Here is a 22,056-nt window from a genome sequence, read left to right on the forward strand (position 1 = left end):
TGTTTGTACCATTAATTTTGATTGTTCACGTACGGAGAACAAAATTTTGAGAATCCTTATATGAGATTTGTTTATTGAAAACTTTTGAGTGTGAATTATTTCATTATTTTTATTTCAATATATAGTGTTAGATCATATGTGTTTTTTATTATTCCGGTATTCTCTGGACCTTACCTTTCACATGTAATAGCATAGATATTGAAGCACGAATTTAACCCTGAGATAAAAGAATTAAAAATTGTGATAGAGTAATAATCATATCATTTAAATAATTTTAATTAATCAAAAAAATTAATTAGCTAATTATTGCTTGGCGCTCCAAGACTTTAAATATCACAATAACTGGCTTCCAAAACGTGGGGCTTGAAAATATCGCAGCTTTACATTTGAAGGAAGGGAAAGAGATCTGGAATAAGTACAGGTGATCCAGAGATAAAAACATATAACATTGAGGGAATTTGAATTTGAAAGTATTTTGACAATTTTTCCAGGGAATATAAATTTGATTTATTGATTGATCGTAGTTAGTGGATATTTACTGCTATTGAATTATTTTATTTTATTTTCTTTAACAATCGTACATTTGATATTTATTTTGAATTATTTGAATTTTACTGATTGCATATTTGATATTTGTCGTGAAAATTTAATACATTTGGGGAGAAATATTGTCGTGTTCTGAAACATATAGAGTGTTGTAAAATTTCACATTTGGCGGGGACAAAAATAGTAACGAAAAGAAACAACATGTCGACCACAAGGAGTCAAAGCAAAATGCAAGAAAGGAAGGATGATAACAGAGAAGAGGAAACAATTATTGAAGAAGGATCGGATAATGAAGGAAATGTTACAATAGTTGAGGAGAAAAAAGAATTATCAGGAATAGAGAAAATATTACAACTAATGCAAATACAGACACAAACAATAGAGAAAAACCAAAATGAAACATCAAAGAAAATGGATAAAATGAATAGAAATCAACAAGAAACATCACAAAAAATGGATGAAACAAAACAAACAATGGAAGAAAACCAACGGGAAACAAGACAAGCAATAGAACTAAATAACAGGAATATAGAGCAGCGTCTGGAAAACTATGAACAGGAAATTAAAGGATGTGTTGAGGGGATAAAGAAAGAACTAATACAACAGATAGAAGAAATAACCCTAAAGAATGCAAAACAAGAGACAGAGATTAAAGATATCCAAAATACAATGAAGGAGATACAAAATTGCCAGAGAAAGGAACTAGAGATGCAGAGAGAAGAAATAGGAACTAAAATGAAGGATATTAAGACTGTCCAGAAAAAGGAATTAGAAAAATTAGAAACAAAATTTGAAAACGTTTTACAAGAAGACATGCGAGAAATAGAAAGAAAAATGGAGGAAATCAAAAAGGAACAAAATTCCGGGGAAAGAAGGGAAATGGTCATCCCTGGAACAAGCGAGGCGAAAATACAATTTGGCGGGGATATTCGGAAAACACACCCAGTACCGTTTGTTAAAAATTTGAAAACCAATTTACAACATATTAGATATTTTGACGATTGCAAAAAAACAATTAGAAACCATTTGAAAGAAGGAGCAGCGTTATGGTATGAAAGCAAGGAAGATGAGTTTGAAAATTGGACAGATTTTGAAAATAAATTTCTCAACTATTTCTGGGGGAAAAATAAACAGAGAGAAATCAACCAAGAGCTACAGAATGGAAAATATCACGAAAAAATGGGAATATCTGAAGAAAGATATGCTTTGCAGATATATAACAATTCAAAATATCTAGAATACAAATATTCTACCGAACAGCTGGTAGAAATGATCAGCAAACATTTTGAGGAAACGTTGGAAGATCACGTGATTTTGAGAAACTATCAAGATATTGATAGTTTGTGCCAATTCCTTCAATTAAAAGAAGCGAAAAGAAAAGAAATGAGAAATAGAAGACAACATGACCAATATAATGGACCGGAAAGAAGGTATTCATCAAATTATGACCAGAGAAACCGACATCCCAGATCAACAAACGAATATAGGCCGAGAAATTACAATAATTACAATAGACAACAAAATTACGATAACAGGAATGACACACAACATAGAACATATGAAAATCACAACAGGAATAGAGATGCACAAAATCCTCCGAATAGGAATACTAACGAACAAAGGGACGATAGAAATAACCAGAGCTTCCAACAACAAAATAGAAGGGAGATGAATCATGTAGCAATAGGAAACGAAAGACAAATTTCTAATTCTAATCTAATATTTTTAGATGCATTTATAAAACATAAAGCGATTAAAATTGTGATTGATTCTGGCTCGGAGATATCGCTAATCAATAAAAAACTAGTAAAAGAATTAAATTTGGACAGATTTGTGTATAAGATTCCTAGGGTTGATTTAGTGGGTGCAAACAATAAAAATTTGACGACAGTAAACGAAGGTTTGGGAGTACAGATAAGAGTGGGAAACAAATTCCATATTATGAAATGTGTGGTGATTGAAGATTTAAATCATGATATGATAGCGGGAATTGATGAATTGAGAAAAAAAGATATCACCATAAATTTTTCGGAAAATAAACTGGAAATCAGAGCAGAACCAGACAACACAGGAGAAGAAAAGCAAACAGATAGGGAAACAAATTTTGGAAGGATCAATGCACAGGAAAAACGCAAAGAAATCGATATGACTGTAGAGGATAAACCGAAAGTACAAGAACAAGATCTAACAGAAGAGAAAAAGAGAAGGAAGAAAAAGAAGAAGAGTTCGAAAAGAAAGCAGGAAAATAAGATGGAGACCAGAGAAAAACAGGAAATAGAAGGTACAGAAGAATTGTTGGCAACCGACGATAAAACAGAATGGAAGCAGGAAGAAAAAAAAGGTATCATCAGAGAAATGAAAGGAATAGAAACATGGTGCTCGGAATACCAAAGGGAATTAGAGGATAAAAAGAAAACAGAAGAAAAAATGGCACGGATGGACGAGAATCCAGAATTTTGTGAAGAAGTATTATGGACAGTGAACACATGTGAACAAAAGGAGGATGAAAGAAAAATAAATTGTGGAGAAAACATGGGAAAGAAAATAGAGAAGATTTTAGGAAACCATGGAGATTTTGTTAATGAAGTAAACTGAGTGGCTAAAAATTATGAACTTTCTTTTAAGGGAAAATACTTGGGAAAATTTAAAACGAAAATATATCCAATCCCGTATAAAGACAGGCAATATACGGGGTATTTTAACATTCACGACATTTATCAGTATCATAAGTAGATTTTAATAACATAGTGAAATAATTTGATCCTAGAAAACTTTTGTCATTTTTTTAAATTTAACAAAGAGTTTTCGGCAGATCAAATGGCGGGGATTTGTTATGATATGTAAAATCGAGAAAAATATTGGTTTGTTTAAAAATATTTCAAAGTTCAAAAACATTAAAATAATTCAGGTAAGTAAGATAATAAACAACAAACATTTCAAAGAAGGAAAGTTATTAAATTCTTGGATTACCTGTACTAAACAAAATGTAAGCTATACATAAATTATTTCTTTGTTATACTTGAGTGACCCGCATAATTTTAAGTGAAATCCAAAGACAATTGAAACGGGTTTTCCAAAATACATTAATGCAGTGATTAGAGACAAATAGAAGAGATTTTAGAAAGAGGTTTTTGTTAGTTTTTAAGAATTATAGAAAATATTATTTGTAAATAAGTTTTAGGAAATTTTATAATTATAGGTAAAAATTTGTTTGTTATCGAAATGAAAAAATGGGGGAATTGTGACGAGTTTTGATTGGCGGAGATTGAAAAAGGTGGGATAAGTATGTAGGAAAAAGTTTAGCGAGATTGAGGAGAGAGAAAGGAGAATCAGTTGGTTTCCAAGTCTGTAAGACGAACAGTGATTGTTCTCTGGCGGTTTCTGAAATGTAGCAAGCAGTAGTGTTGAATGTTAGTGAGTTTTTGTGGAGTTAGTGTATCTGACAGTAGCTGAAGCAGCAAAATATTGTAAGTCATATTTCTCTACTTATATTCCAAGAGTCACTGTTCAGGCCAACGAGAGATTCAGTTTATCGTAAAGAGAAGATATTCCAAGAGTCATTTTTCACTCGGGCCAACGAGAGATTCAGTTTATCGAGAGGAGAAAGGCTATCATAATTTGAATGATTTGTGCTTTTGAAGGAGATCATTAAGGACGATATACTTGCAACAATCTGTGTAAGATTGCTGATTACATAGGGAGCGGTTGAGAGGAGATAATATAGTCTACAAGGAACAAGGATTTGGACCACTCATCATCAGAGAGAGATATTTTTGTTTCTGCAGTTTTTTTCTTTTATTGATAACACAATTTTTACACGTAATTTAGAAAGGATATAAATATTTTGATTAGGAGAGTTAGAATAGTTTGGGATTTTGAGATTTCAATTAATATTGTTTGTACCATTAATTTTGATTGTTCACGTACGGAGAACAAAATTTTGAGAATCCTTATATGAGATTTGTTTATTGAAAACTTTTGAGTGTGAATTATTTCATTATTTTTATTTCAATATATAGTGTTAGATCATATGTGTTTTTTATTATTCCGGTATTCTCTGGACCTTACCTTTCACATGTAATAGCATAGATATTGAAGCACGAATTTAACCCTGAGATAAAAGAATTAAAAATTGTGATAGAGTAATAATCATATCATTTAAATAATTTTAATTAATCAAAAAAATTAATTAGCTAATTATTGCTTGGCGCACCAAGACTTTAAATATCACAATAATATATATATATATATATATATATATATATATATATATATATATATATATATATATATTTATGAGTATACAGTTCGGTAATACCATACTTCCTCAATCATCCTTACTTATATATATATATATATATATATATATATATATATATATATATATATATATATATATATATATATATGCAAGTTATTATGTACGAGAATATTCTGGAGTAGCCCACCTCTAATTCGTCTCATCGAAAGCGCATCGAAGACGGGCGCTATTGAAATGCCAACTTGAGTTTTCTAGATTTATCATTCTAAGAATTATGACGTATCGGAGATGGGCTATTTCGTTACACTGCTCCCCTCTTAGATTTGACCATCCTGATCAGCAACTCCAGATGTAGCCCAGGATGGCGGAATCTACAGAGCTCTCCAGCTCTGCATGAACTCCTCCAGAAGAAATAACAGTCTACAGATTTTGAAGGACACAATCTCTTCGGGTTAATACAACACACAGTAATTCGTACGCCGGTTACTCGGAAGATCACTTCAAGCATGCTTCTGACAATCTTCCAATACAGATTTTTTAGTGCATGGCCTATCTTGGGTAACGCCAATTTCTTGATTTTCACACGATTTTCTTCAAATTAGTTAGAGCACACCATATATCCTTGTAGCTTGCCCTGTCGGTATACGACTTCCTGGTCACGATATACAGCAAAGATCGAGGACCATCTTCTAATCTTAGTACTCTTCCAACTTTAGGCTGCTGGTTTTTTAACTCGTCCAAACGACCGAACTTCCTATAAAATAGAGATGAGATTCCTTTAGTCACCAAGATCTTGGGCAACATAGTAGGCTAGAGAGACGTTATGCGGAACACTAAAAAGATCCTGCTAAACTTCTTTCGTCACGCCGAATCTAGCACTTTTTCTCTCTGCGTAATTTGACATAAATTCATTAAAGTTTGGTCGCCGGTCATCTTTGATCTCATGTTGAAGGGTCGTGCTTCGTCTGTTTCATTTGAGCCAGCATATGGTGCAAGACGATTTATGTGAACTACTTTTGGTTTACCTTTCGGCAACTTCTTAATTCGGTATATTACGTCATTTATTCTCTTTTTAATTTCATACGGACCTTCCCATTGTCTTAGCAATTTAGGAGACAAGCCTCCACGACATTGTGGATTATAAAGCCAAACAAGATCACCTACTTCATACCTTTCATTCTTGCATCGAGAATCATATTGATCTTTCATTCTGTCACTAGCTAACTGGATGTGTTGTCGGACAAGTTCATGAATGTTATTCATTCTTAACTTCAGGCTGTCGACATAATCTTCGCTTGCAACATATTCTTCGGAAGGTCTACAGCTAAACTCTAGGTCGCAGGGCAAACGAACTTCACAACCTAACATCAGGCAGGCTGGAGTCTGGTTTCATTTACGGCCGAGCGGTAGGCCATTAGGAATAAATGAATGTGCTGGTCCCAATCTCTTTAATGTTCTGATACAACTTTAAATAGGTGTTTACCCATCGTTCGGTTCATCCTTTCGACCATTTCATCTGATTGAGGATGCAGGGGTGTCGTTCGGGTCTTATTGATACCACTCAATTTACAAACGTTTTGAAAAAGGCTTGACTAGAAGTTTTGCCCTTGGTCGAAATGGATTTTCAAGGGAACACCAAATCGGCTAAAGAATTCTTTAACAAGTACCTCTGCAACGGTAGCAGCTTCTTGATTTGGTATCGCATAGACCTCAGACCATTAGACCGTAAAATAATCCATAGCTACAAGGATATATTTATTTCCATCATTTGTCTCTAGAAGTGGACCTGCAATGTCGATTGCTACTCGTTCCATAGGATTACCAACGTACTGTTTCATGGGTGCCGTCTTTTTACCAACTGGATTATTACTGATTGAACACAGTTCACATTTCCGGCACCATCTTCTTACATCATGTTTACAGTTCACCCAATAGAACCGTTCTCGGACCTTTTGCAGAGTCTTTGTGATACCAAAGTGCCCACCTGATGCACCGTCGTGCAATTGACGCAGTAATTCTTTACTTTTAGGTACAATCAACTGAAGCTTAGATTCTGTACAATGATCGTTCTCAAAGGTTCTATACAGAAGATTCTCTTTTAGCACTAGAGCCCTAGGCAATTCCATTGGCTTCAGTAACACTTGACTTCTGGACTACATGCACTAATGTCTTACCAAGAAGGTCTTTCACCTCGACGCATCCAATCCAATACTCTTTTTATACATGGATTATCTGCTTGAGCGTCTTGTAGCTGTTGAGGCTACCATTGACTATTAATGACGGTCGTTCGTCTCACGGGGCAAAGTCGTTTTTTTAATTTAAGACAGTGATTACAATTTGCACTGCACGGCCCTCTAGAGAGGGCATCAGTATTTAAATGAACCCTTTCAGCCCTGTGTTCGATCTTGTACTCATATTCTTGTAATCGTTCTATCCATCTTGCCATCTGGTCCTCTGGATTACGGAATTGTAAAAGCCATTTTAGAGCGGCGTGCTCCGTATGAAGAAGAAACTTTCTGCCATACAAGTATTTATGGAAATGCTCGCAAGCCTAGCAGCCTAGCAATTGCCTAGCAATTTTCTCCTGGTAACGCAATAGTTACTTTCTGATTTCGACAAGACTTTGCTAAAGTAAGCAATAAATTTCTCCTGCTCATCTTGGATTTGAGAGAGAACAGCTCTTATTGCACTGTTGCTGGCATTGATGTCCAATAAAATTTTCCAACCTGTCTAGGGTAGCTTAAAATCGGTGCACTAATCAGAGCCATCTGTAAGTGTTCGAAAGCTCTTTGACACTCTTCGCTCCATGTATATTCTTTGCCTTCTTCTGTTAACTTTGTTAATGGCTTGGAGATGTTGGCAAATCCTTTGATAAAACGTCGGTAATAGGTACATAGACCAAGGAATCTTCTAATTTCCTGTTTATCTCTTGGTACTGGCCAATCTTTAATTGCTGCAAGTTTTTGAGGATCAGCTGTTACACCATTACTTGCTACAATATGTCCCAAGTACTTCACTTCTCGTCGAAACAAGTGACATTTCTTCGGACTTAACTTTAAATTCGCTGCCCGCAATTGTTGAAAGACTTCCGACAGATTATTGGCATGCTCATCGAAGGATCTTTCAACCACAATTACGTCATCCAAATAAACCAGGCATGTTTTCCATGTTAGACCTCTTAAAACTGCCTCCATTATTCTTTCAAATAGTGAACTGCCAAAACCCTGATCCTATCAAGAATGCGTTTTTTCCCCAATCAGCTGGCTCCATGTCTACTTGCCAATATCCACTTTTAGATCGAGTGTGGAGAACCAACGAGAACCAGAAAGAGTATCCAAAGTATCATCTATTATGGGCAAAGGGTAACTATCTTTTTTCGTTACCGCATTGAGCTATCGGTAGTCAATACAAAAACACGTTGAACCATCTTTCTTCTTTTCTAGCACTACTGGTGATGTCCATGAACTGTTTGATGGTTCAATTACCCCTTGTAGGTTCATATCTTTGATGATGTCTTCGGCTTCATCGGAAGTCGTCTAGGTTGTTGTCTAATTAGCTGAGCGTCTCCGGTATTAATTTTATGCTTTAATATGCTTGTTTTGCCCTTATCATTCTTATCAATAGCAAAAACCTCTTGAAATTCTATCAGCATAGACTACTTTTTTAGTTTGTTCATCATCACGATCTTGACACGTTTTATTCGCAATCTCAACAAGCTCCTTTGGATATATAGATTTCGATGGTTTCTCATTAGTATTCATAGAACAAATCGAAGCCACGGGAACAGAATCCAGTTGCAAGTCAGGGGAAGAAATCTTTTTAGTTTTTTTGGGTTGTACTTACTAAGGACAAGGGGAAGAAGTTTTAAGTTCACTGGTTTTTATTGGAAATTTAAGAAGAATTTTAAGTTGACTTATTTGTCTAAGAGTACCTGATACAGGGATTCCAGGTTTGGTGTACCTTTTACCACCTGAGTCTAGTTCTCCACCGGATCATCTTCAAGGGCAACTTATGGAAACCGGCAGGAAGAACTTACATTTATTTTTGTTTCTCATTCAATTATTTTAAATAACTTTTGCTACGTCATCTTCAAGGTTTTAACTTTTGGTTCCACTTTTAATTTAAATACATATAATAATAGTCTCCCGTTTTATACCGCTGTCGCGGCTTTGGGAGTATAGCAGGGTAGTCTGCTATATCTAGGGCCTACGGTATACAAGGAAGGTAACATGGCCAGTGCTACGCTTCAACCGTCTATTATTACCCCTGGTTTTACCCAAGGTACTCATTTTTATTCAGGCTGAGTCGACCTGGGGCCTATAGACATTTTTAAAATGTCTAGATGTTCTTGCCGGCGGTAGGATTCGAACTCCGGACCACCAGCTTGCGAGGCGAGCATCCTACCGCTTGCGCTACGCAGGCCCTATTTAAGGGGCCCGTTCTAAATATATATCCTTAATAATAAATACCTTCAATTTTCTTAAAACATTAATCATTGTAACTTAATTTAATTATTTATTGTCTACTAAGGGATGAGGTTATAACTCTCCCTTGAATTTCTCTTTGTTAGGTTATCGTGTGCACACATATCCAGAGAGTTTTCACTTGAAAACCTAAACAATTCTTGAACGAAAACTAAACTATTAGTGAGTAGTATATAATTATATTTATTATTTATACATTATTATTGGGTATAACTTTTGTCACGATTTGAAATTAAGGGGTATATCAGGGGTAAATTGTTTTATAATTATATTCAGGGATTTTACTGTAAATATAGCTAAGTTAACTGTACATAAGAGGTGGTGGGTAGTATATAAGCATTTAAAATAGTCTGTACCTAAGTTTGGTAATTATTAAAGTTGTGGTTAAAATTTAATATTTCAATTAGTACCTATCTTTCATATTTCAGCAATACAAGATATCTCGGAAGAAAACATTTAACTTCCTGGCGCCCAAGCATTCATTAGAGTAACTTTTATCTTTCATCTGTTTATTTCTTGGTGGTTTTCTTGTCATTAGTTCTTATATCTTACGGTCTCTGTAGGGCATGCAAATTGGCCGAATCCTTCTTGGAGTGTCAAGTGGTCATTCTCCTGCATAGTCGCTAGCCAACACTTAATTCTGCTATATTTTAAAATTCATATTTACCCTTTATTTATTTCTTTTACATAATTTATTTCTATCTAATCCCTTCCATCTTCCGTTATTCCACATATTAGTTCGTTGGCGTATCAAGGTACATTTTAGAGTTCACCCTTTTGCTACACTAGGTAGAGTCACCCAGACTCCTTAGCACATTTTTGGTACATTGGCGAGCCCAACGTGGTGCCTATTTTCAGTTCAAAATATTCTTTATTATTTCTAATTTGTTCCTGTTGCTCTTTGTTCATTTTTTTTAACTTCTTTATTTATTTATTTTTCCTTATTAGATTTACATTTATAGGTATACTTGTATTGCTGTAGTTTACTTACATTCATATTTAAAACCTCACCTTTTTAATCTCATTGTGTACAGTTAACAACTTATTTTACTATTATTGAACTATAAAATTTAATAATTTAGATATTACTATTTATATATATATATATATATATATATATATATATATATATATATATATATATATATATATACACATCTAGCGGTTAATGTAAGCTCCGTTCTAAAACGGTATTATACTAACTCCAGTAGAATATACACCGTGTATATTATTATCTAAGTAGCGCTTTATGTAGACTCCGACCAACATGTAGCATTAAGTGGACTCCACAATAGGATAAACCATTTTTGGGATCCGTATTTACCATGTTGCGTACATTTCTAAACTCCTGAGATGTTGCCAATAATTGTATTAGTAGTAGATTTTCAAATTTTACAGCAGGTATATTTTTTAACACTTGAAATTTATTTAAATATCCATCAATTTAGTCATGAAAGAATTTAAGGATTATTTGGCTAATGTAGTTAAATATAAATTGTTAACCGACACATAACTTTATTTTACTTTTTAGTTTTAAACAAGGCGGTAATTTATATTACTTATTTTATATATTTTTAAACATAAGAAAGTGTCTATTATAAACTTGGAAAAGTTAAGTTTTCATTTTTATTAATTAGTATTTTTTATTAAAAGGCATTGTCACTAAAACATTTAGTTCATAAATGTACGTAGATCGGATAGAGTAATCGTGTAACAGTTTATGAAATTAGAGGCCCCTTCGGTAGGATTATAATGTTTGTTACCCTATTAATTAAAGAAAACTCAAACAACAGGGAGATCTTTATAATTTTTGGATTACTGCAGTTTATGACATGCAATATTTGTTTCATAGCGTAGTTAAATTTAAACTACAATAATTTATAAATCAATCTTTAATAACATACTTTTTTACTGTCTAATTTCAATAGATATGTCGATTTTTAATTAAAATATTTAATGAATTAAAGTCGCGTAGAGATTTTCACCAAACATTTAATTTTAAAACTATTATTATAACAGTCCAACAAAAGTATAAAAGTCTAGGGAATTCAATATCCCACTATGGATTTGTTTTATAGACTATCGTAAAGCGTTCCACAGAGTCAGATGGATACACTTATGACTGATACTAAAAGAATTAGGTGTACAATAACACCTAATTTTGCTTATAACTGAACTGTACGAACACACTATTAGACCATTTAAACTAACATTAAAAGAAGATTGAAAATCAAAACGAAATATAAGTATCTGGGAAAAATTTCTCAAACGATATTAATATTAAAAGGGACTTTAAAGAGTATCTGACAAAGCATGCTAAACCTTAAGGCGACTAAACCACACAAAATGGTTATTTGAGAAAAAATATAGCTCGTTCCAGAAAGAATTGTAATATAACATTAATGTAGATTAAGAAGAAACGCTGAAGAAAAAAACAGTAGCGGTTAGCCTAAATAAAGAAAGGCAAAAAGAAGATGTAATCTGATGTTTTAAAAAATCTGATCCGAAAACTGTATGAAAAACATTTCATAGTATAGACATCGAGAGCGGCGATACCTCTGCCGTCTGACGGCCTATATCGACTTTTACTACCATTTGACTATTTGTGTACGATTTTGTGTATGGTTAAGCGGCACACCACAAAAAGTGTTTTTATTTTCTCTTTTGTTCAACAATTAAAATGTATTGCTATACTTCTAGATGTTCCAATACAATAAAGGATAATAAACATAAAGCACAGGGTACAAAATTTTATTATTTTCTATGCGCTAGTTATTATAAACACATAAGCTATACTACAATTAAAAACTATGACCACTATGAAAAAAATACGGTAGACTATGACTACATTTTTGTGCTTTAGCACTATAGTAAGAACAAGATAAAAATTTAAATTTCTACATAATTATATTAACAAGAAATTAATAAAACTTTTTTTCGTTATTAGTAATTTCGTTATTTTAGAATATATTATGAAAAACGTTGTTGATATTACAATATCAGATGATAGGAATACAAAAATAAAAAACAACTTACCTTTTCAAAACAACAATCAATCACTTCATTTTATCACGAAAAATTTAAAAATTGCAATGTAATTGAACCCATTTTGTGAGCTATAGTTACATTGATACTTATGTGGCAATTAGCTGTAAAGTCATTAGTCTTTCTCACCGTATCGTATTTTCCTAATATTTTTTGTAGGCAAGCGGTTTAGTTTGTGTAATATAATATCCCCAATTCGTCTCATAATATTCAGTTTTCAAAACAGGTGTTACGCTAATTCGGTCACATTTTTTAAATAACTTTGCAGTACATTTGAAAATAAGTCGACAGTTTTCTTGAAGTCTTTACTTGTATATTATTCCTTGTTAAATTATTTAGTTTATTAGGTAAGCCTAGTTCTGCCATGGTATTTCATAGTTTTATTCTTATGATTATATCAGTGCTTGTTTAAAATCTATAAATTACTAGTTTGTTTTTTTTTGTATTCCCAACATTTCTCATTAACTGCCTAATAGTGAATAATTGATCAACGATTTATAAGTTTTTCTAATTCCACACTAATAGTCTCCTATTTGATAGTTCACCTATTCACTCAATCGTTCCAGGTGTATCAGAAAAAATACTGTATATCCTAATAATTATTAGATATATAGCTTATATATAGCTTACATCGCTATAGTTTGTGCAGTACATTTTATTACCCCTTTTGTGTATGGTATGCTTTTCAGCAAGTTGGTACTTGCTCATACTTCTAAATTGACAGATCAGCTGTTTAACTGCCTGTACTGAACTTTCTTCTTCATTTTGCAAATATATATAAAAAATATTAAAACTCTGACATACCGTTGATTAAAATATTGGATACCCTATACTATTCAATCAACGGAAATACTAAGATCACACGGGGAGAATATTATGGGTTATTTCTGGTTTCGTCACAATTTACATTGAAATTACTAACAAGAGAGTGCTCTTACTTCCACGTTCAAATTGATATATAGTACCAACAGATGCTAGTCATATACCATCAGTACTAATAAAATGGAAACTATCAAATTAATGTCAATTTCATTTAATCAAACGTACTAACCTTAAAAATGGTCATTTAAGGAAACCCGCCTCAAAAATATTGACAATAAATTAAAAATAGTTTAAGCGTTATAAAAGTAACAGAGCAGCAAAGCTCACAGCATGAGAATAGTGCCTTGTACTTTTACATAGCAATTTGTTCTCACAATTTTATAGTTTTTCGAAAAATGAACTCCAATTAAAAGATTAAAACGTCAAATAAAATGTAAAAACCTATTCATATTTTTAAATATAAAATCTTCAATTTAGAAATTGAACATTCTTAATAAATGTATAATCTAATATTTAAGCCTGTTTATGTTTTACAGACTTGGAAAACACTGAACAGACAAATATTTATTCTTTTATATACTAGGTTCTAAAAAAACTGTACTCAAAACGAATAAATATTATCTACCAAGTGTTTTATTCCAGTTTCATATGAAAGCACTAGATCTTAGATATTATAAATTTCGTCATAGGTGCTAATTTGAAATGAAAATCAAATGATAGAGCATATAGTGAAATACACTCGCGATCATAAAATCCGGGTCACCTTGAAAATTTTAAGTTTCTAGAATATTTTTGCCTCTGATGCAGTAATAACCTTTTTTTTAGGCTAACATATATTTTTATTTGTCATCAATGTTTGTTTTGAAAGAAAAAAAAAAACGGTTTTTTATTGTTTTTATTGAAAAAGCAGAAAACAAACCAAATTGTTGATAAAACAGGCATACGAAAAAAATGGAAAATACAGAACGTGGTAAAATGTCAGTGAAATTTCAATGACTAATATCGTGTATTGCCTCCACTTAATGCTCTAATGACCTCTTGCAGACGACGGGGCATACTCTCAATTTTTCTCTGGATTACATGTTGTGGTATGTTTCCGTTGTTAGGAGGAGATGTTAGGGGTTGAATACGTTTTTTCAAATCGTCCCAGATATGTTCGATAGGATTCACGTCCGGAGACCTAGCTGGCCAGAGTAACCTCGTAATTTCAACCTCGTCCAAGTATTGCATACTGATCGTGGTAACGTGCGTTTGAGCGTTGTTCTGCATAAAAACAGTGTGTTTTCTCCAAGCCTTGTCATGGTATGGATAACTTGTTCTTCCAGAATCTCCGTAATGTCCCTTCGTGCAGTTAAGGACCTATTTTCGATGAAGGGTAATTCTGTGCGGAAGTCGGAAGATACACCTCCCTAAGCCATGACCGAGCCTCTACCAAATGGCATTCTTGGAGCAATGCAAGCTTGTGAAAATCATTCACCGGTTCTCCTCCAAACTCTTACACGTCCATCGGATCCAGTTAGGCTGAAACGGGATTCATCTGAGAATAACTCTTTGCTCCAATCGTTAATTCCCAATGCGCGTATTGTTGAGCAAAAGCTTGTCATGCAACTCGATGCGCCAGGCGAAGTGGCGGTCCTGTAGCCATTACCCGAGATGATAGTCCAAAAGAAAGAAGTCTTCCCCTGACTGTTGCAGCGCTAACATTGCGATTTCGTACTTCCTGTAGACGATTTCGATGCATAATCGCAGTTGAGGTCCGGTTTCGTAAATCCTGAAACACAAGAAAACGGTCATCTCGTACCGTGGTCATTCTTCTTCGTCCAGAGCCAGGTCGTTTGGATAGCAAACCCTTCTCCTGAAAGCGTTGAAGCACTCGTTGAACCGAAGAAAGGCTTACGCCAACAGTTCTTGCGACTTGCCGTTGAGTGTGACCGTCTTTCACAAGCGCAACAATTTGTGTCGTTTCAACGACAGTCAAGGGTATTTTTGGCAAAAAATAAACAATAATAAACACTAATAATGGCACTAATAAACACTAATGGTGGCAATAATAAACGTTTGTTCGTTGCGTTTGAACAGAAAGTCGAAGCACAAATGAGACATTTAAAACAAGCGGCAGTTACAGGTACCGTTCATTTTGGGAAATGTGCGCTTTCCCGCGAAATCGGCACTATTGAAATTCTTTGTTGCAAAGGAAACCGCTAAGCCGACAACAATTCCCAGAAACATGCATTAGTTTGTATTTGTGTTATTATTATTTACGATAAAGCTCGTTAAAAATGAAATATCGGTGATTTTCAAGGCGACCCGGATTTTATGATCGCGAGTGTATAAATATCTTAGCCCTCTATTGCCCGACTTTTTTTGAAAACTTAAGAGAAAATGTTTTAATTTGTATATGTGCTCAAATATCCATCCATTTACAACTAGTATTTTTTTTAGATTTTTTAAATTTTGTTTGGGGAGAGTTTTGGAAGTATTGCCCTCAGGCAACTGTGTTCAGCAAAAACTAACGAATTAAGTTATATACTTAGTTATTATGCCAATCAAAAAAACAAATATTTGTAGTTGTAAAAGATAAAGCAACTTTACATTTATCGCACATTACTTTAGAAGTATTACAGCATCCTGGTTTTTTGCATCTTCCCTTTTTTTGAAAATACGGGCCAGTCGAAGGTTTGGTCAAGCCTAACTTCCTTCGGTGGTACAATAGCAGTAGGTCCTCTCTTCCGTTTTTTTACAATTTCGTTCTCAATTTCACTGAGCCTGGGACGTCCTTTGTTTTTGATCTGGTCAGTTCTTGCTAACAGTACGCTACATAAGTGGGACTTAAACTGTAACAAAGGCAACTGATTTTGCTTTCAAAGTAATCACAATCACGACGATACAACAACCAGCTGTTAACAAGAGCTAAATCCAGAAGGTGAAAAAATATTTTTAGATACCACTTTTTAGATTTTATGTCTGTTCGGTAAAGAGCAATTAGTGAATCCATAAGATCGACACCTCTCATAAATTTATTATAAAATTGCACTGAATTTGGACAGCATACAATAATTCTTGATTTTTGTTTCTTATCCCACCTCTTGACTAGCGAAGTAGGCTCAGAACCAACAAATGTACTAAGCAAATGAACCGGTTTATTATCGTACCACTTTAACCCTGGTAGTCTTATGCCATCTACTGTAGCGTGCTTTTCTTCTACAGTACCTCTACCCTGTTTCTTCATATTCTTGTCATCAGAAAAATGGCAATTAGGCATCTGTTTGGACGAACAGTTCCCAAACATTGCAGTCCACGTTTTTCCATTTCAATCTGCAACTGAATGCTATTAAACCAGTTGTCAAAATATACTTTATAGTATTTGTTTGGTTCGACTATCTCACACAATCTTATTACTACATTACCGTTGGTGTCTACATTAGGTAAATGAAGAGAATGTTCAACAGTTCCTGTATATAAATCCCAGTTATAAACAATACCATTGCTATCACGCAAAACAAATGCCTGTATCCCCATTTTTTGGGTTTATTCTTCATATATTGTTTTAAAGAATGTGCTTCTTCGAATGGTATCATTTGTTCATCAATACACAATTTTTCACTCATTGAAATACTCTGAAAATTTTGAAATGGACCGTTGATGAATGGTCTAATTTTGTATAACTTATCATTATTGTTGAGCATATTTTCGTTATTATTGAAATGAATTTTAGTTTCTATTTCTTCCCAGCGATTCCTAGATATAGTGTCAACTATTTGAGCTGGTCTAAATTTGCTTCATACAAATCGTCTTCATTTTCCATTTTATTTGATCCTGGATTTATTGATATCTGAGTACCTATGGAAAATTCATTATCACTCTTTTATTATCACTGTCAAAGTCAGAGTCTTTGGATTCCTCGGATATTTACTGCTTTTCTCGTAGAACGTTTTTGTATCCATCCTAAAAAAATAATTTAAAATAATATGGTCCAGTGTGGATTCAAAGGAACATACCTGTTTTTTATCACAGTACTGAAACAACACAATAAAATAAACAAATTTCAACGGTAATCAATATATAAATGCTGATATAATGCCTCGGTATATATTTTTATATAAATTGTACACAATTTATAACAATAAATCACTATCGAAAATACAAACTAATAAGGCAGCCATGTCCATTTGACATACTGTTAAACATTTCCATATTCATAGGTTCATAGAGTGTATTAAAATGTATAACCAAATGTTGCCTGAAATTAACAGAGGGCATCTTAGAGTCGGAAATTGTTTTAAAAAAGTTTTCTGCATCAAAAACTCCTTTGTTGCCTTGAGTACACACGGGGCTATAGAGGGTTAAAATAGTTGTATCGCGCGAGGATAAGGTTATTGATGAGGAAAAAAAGACCTATCACTGAGAAAGTGAGATAGTAATTGGCAAACGCAAAGAGCACTTAATTACATTAAATGAAATATGCATTACAATCTATCATGATACACATATCTTGATACACATGAAACAAGACAATTAATAAACACGTTAAAAGAATCTTAAGAAATAATAACCAAAATTTAACTTTTAATACACAGAAGAAATACTGATATACAGAAGATACACAAATTAAAAAACGTTTTCCACTTATTGTACGCAAGAGAGATACCTCTAGGAAAAATCAAAACGATCGAGAATATATACCAAAACAACACAATCAAAGTAAAAGTAGAAGAAGAACTAACCGACCCTATTGAAGCTGACAATGGGATGAGACAGGAATATTCCCTGAGTCCCCTATTATTCAACCTGATTATGGATGAAATAATAAAAAAGTAAGAACTAAAAAAGGATACCAAATGGAAGAAAAACAAATAATATATAATATAATAATAATCTGCTGTGCAGACGACGCAATACTACTATTTCAAAGTGAAGATGATTTACAACGTACGCTGCTCCAATTTCATATAACCGCCAGAAAATTTAACATGTTAATTTCCCCAAAAGAGACAAAATGCATGGTTACAACCGCAAATTTACTAAGATGTTAATTGGAGCTAAAAGGTCAGATAATAGAAAAAGGGTTGGAGCTTAAATATCTAGGCATCACATTATCTAGCTAGGGAAAGCTCAAAACTAAAGTGAAAGATCCAGTGAATAGAGCAAACAGAGCCACAGGCTGCCTAAATGAAACATTATGAAGAAATAAAAATATCAGAAAAGAAACGAAAGGCAGAATTTACAAAACAGTCATCAGACCAATAATGACATACGCGCCAGAAACAAGACCTGATACAGAGAGGACAAAAAGGATGTGAAACAGCAGAGATACAAACACTTAGAAAAATTGATGGTAAGACACTATGGGACAGAGCTAGAAGTACAGATATACGACGTAGATGCAAGGTGAAGAACATCAAGAACTGGTTAAGAAATAGAAGAGTAGAACGGAACGATCGTATAAGCCGAATTACAACAAATAAAACAATAAAGACGACAAGAGACGGTTAACCCATAGGAAGACGATCAGTAGGAAGACCACGAAAACGATGGAAAGGCAACTTACTGGAAGCACAATAAAAAACAGACAGAGTTATGTCCATATAAAAAGAAAAAGAAGAAGAAGATACACAGGATAAACATTAAAATAGCTGCAAGAAAGATAAAATAAATCAGTCATATTAATGTAGAACAGCAGAAGACAGAGTGTTTAGAGAAAATAATGAATGTTATATTAATGTAGAATAGCACAGGACAGAGTATTTGTCATAGCTTTGGACAAGTGCCCAATTGAAAAAAGAACACAGGTCGTTCAAAAAAGACGGAACTCTAGAAAGAAAACAGAATAGATTTAAAAAAATAAAGGCATAAACATGTCTTTTCCTACTTTGAACATTGAATTAAAATGTAAACTTTGATATCTGTGATAAACCCATTACCTGAACAGTGGCGCCGATGTATGTAATTGAAATTATTTACACTTATTTTAATTGTATATTTTTTTATTATCTATATATGAGTTGCGACCGATATTACAAACTTATTAATTTTCCACAAAGAGGCTCTTTAGAACCTAAAATTATTACTATACAAATCTGATTCGACATATCGTCAAAAAGTAATACACGGCATGTAAAATTTAAATTTTTAATAAAAAGATTACGCATTACTTATGGGGTTTAAAGAACGAGCCTTTAGGAAAATTGGAGTACTAATAAGACCACCGCAATCGGTCATACCCCGGGTAATGATTAATTAATTAATCGGCTAATTCTTCAGTCACCCCTTTAATATGATTTTGTCAAATTGGTCCTTTTTAGGACCAACTAGTCTAATAACATATGTCTATAACTGTTAAGGGTATATCTAAAAATCAACAAACTTTACTTTACTTAAATTTATCAGACAGATGAGTTAACACGAATCTGACTAATTTCTAGTACAGGAAACACATATAGGGACTAACCTAGGGTATTTGGTATATAGCTGATCGCTGAAAACCACATTATAGATATAGACATACTATTTCTGTCGGAAAGTAAGAAAGGACAAAACCAGTCAGCTGAGAGAACCTTTTAACGATGTGGAGCTTGGATCCACTATCTACATATTTAATGAAAAATAACACAACTACCGACCTTGAGGATCTGAGCACAAAGCTTATTACGAAATCTGGACCAAAAACACTACAATGACTTATCCAGATGATGAACAACTGTATTCAAATTAGGAGATACCCAAAGTATAGAGACAAGCCAAAGTTGTTACCTTGTGTAAGCCTGGCAAACACTCCAACGACCACAAAAACTATTGGCTAATATCTTTATTTTGTCAGCTATTCAAAATACTTTTGCACAATATCGTTAATATGATATCACCGATATTAGAAGAAAAACTTAAATTAAAAGACAAAAGTAGCTGTAGACAGGGAAGGTCACGTACATCACAAATACTAAATCAAAGACGGGTACGAAAAATATCGGGTATCAGGGGTGGTATTTTTCAATCTAAATGCCGCTTACGACACCTTAAATTACAGAATATTTCTCCAAAAACTATATGATATCCCCTTAGATAACAAACTCACTTATATTGTCTGCGTATGCCTACACAATAGAATATTTTTTGTATTACTCAATGATAAGAATAGCAGATGAAGAACGGTCTCGCTTGGGGTAGCATAAAGGCACCTACACTGTATAACATTTACACAAACGAACGATCCATACCGGTAGATACTAGAACTTCTATTGTATAGACGATACACCTATTATTACACAATAAAAATAAACTATGAATCAATTTTCAGCCAAAATCCCTGAAAAACTCGTGTGTGCTCCTTTAATCTCCCTAACATAGACGCTTTCACAAAACTGAACATCCAATAATGTCATGAAATTGTTGAAAGTAGACTTCCTATAAATTTCTTGAAAATAATTTGTATCGCACGGGGTCAGTCACAGATCATTGTTTAAAACTAAAACGTAAATTGAGGACCAGAAATAATATTTTTCGCATGCTTGTCAGCCAAAAATTGAGGTGCACGTCCTTCCGCCCTTAAAACATAGACGCTTGCACTATATGCATCTGCTGCCGAATATACCTTGTTAGACAAATTCTTTCTTTTTGTGCACACTACTACCCATTTTAACACAAAAATATTTATTGTAACTCTTAACCATATTTATTTTGAGATAACCTTTTATCGAGATATCATATATAGTACACAAATAAGACCAGAACTAAAATAATAAAAAAGCTTTATACAAGATATCGCAGAAGATTGGATGAAATAAAAGTAGTTTTTATTAATCGGATGCTTACATAAAACGTACAAAGACATACTCACGTAAACAAAATATATTACGAAATTTCTGTAATTAAAAAAAAAAAACATCGAGTTCGGCATTTAACTAATAAAATTATATTAAACAAAAAAACAACATTTTTAAAAATGCAGAAAAAATAAAATTTCCTATGCAAGCGAACATTCCATTAAATAATAAGCCCAAATCCTTTTGTATCTATATACCTGTTTTTTAAAGAACCAGTTACCTTTTAGTACGTAGTTATACCAGGTAATAAGATATCCTTTGTTACTCAGTGTAATGCGTATGACATTACACTGTCTACGAACAGTAGATAAAAATAAGGAGCCCATATGAACCGCTCGGGATATATGTTGAAAATATAAGGTATAATCGCACAGTTGCCAAACTCTCAGAGCTTACTTAAACCGATAAACCTATGGTTCAATTATACATTGAAGAAGATCTCAACGACCCCTATAATATATACACGTGAACTAAACGATATACATTTTTGATACAGGGGTATTTACGGGCTCCAAAAAATTTTTATAAATTATTAAACTCTACATGTTGATGAATCGACAGAACCAATATTATGGAATGGTCAAGTGAGCTCCGTATATCGGTACCCACTTGACCACGGAGCTCAATTGAACCTGAATTTTAACATGGGCGGAGTCCACTTTATGCCGTAGATATATATATATATATATATATATATATATATATATATATATATATATATATATATATATATATATATTGTTATGATGTATTGTTTGTTTGAATGATGAGCAATGAGTATTTTTAATAATATAATATATAGGGTTTTTATCGCGGTTCTCACAGAATTAGTTTGTAAGTACTTTTTTAAGTTATCTTTATTAGATCTACTATGAAACACAAATATATATTTAAACTAGCTAATGTAAATTTAAAATAAACTATCTTTAAATTGAAATTCTTATGAAACTAATTAAATTCTATAGACAATGTAAAATTTAAACAAACTATCTTCAAAATTAAACTAACTAAATTATACTAACAAAATTTTTGTACCTTTCTGTCACTGAATGCCTAAATAAACTGTTTTCCACTATATAGA

Source organism: Diabrotica undecimpunctata, chromosome 6, assembly GCF_040954645.1.
Source record: "Diabrotica undecimpunctata isolate CICGRU chromosome 6, icDiaUnde3, whole genome shotgun sequence".
Classification (NCBI taxonomy): Eukaryota; Metazoa; Arthropoda; class Insecta; order Coleoptera; family Chrysomelidae; genus Diabrotica; species Diabrotica undecimpunctata.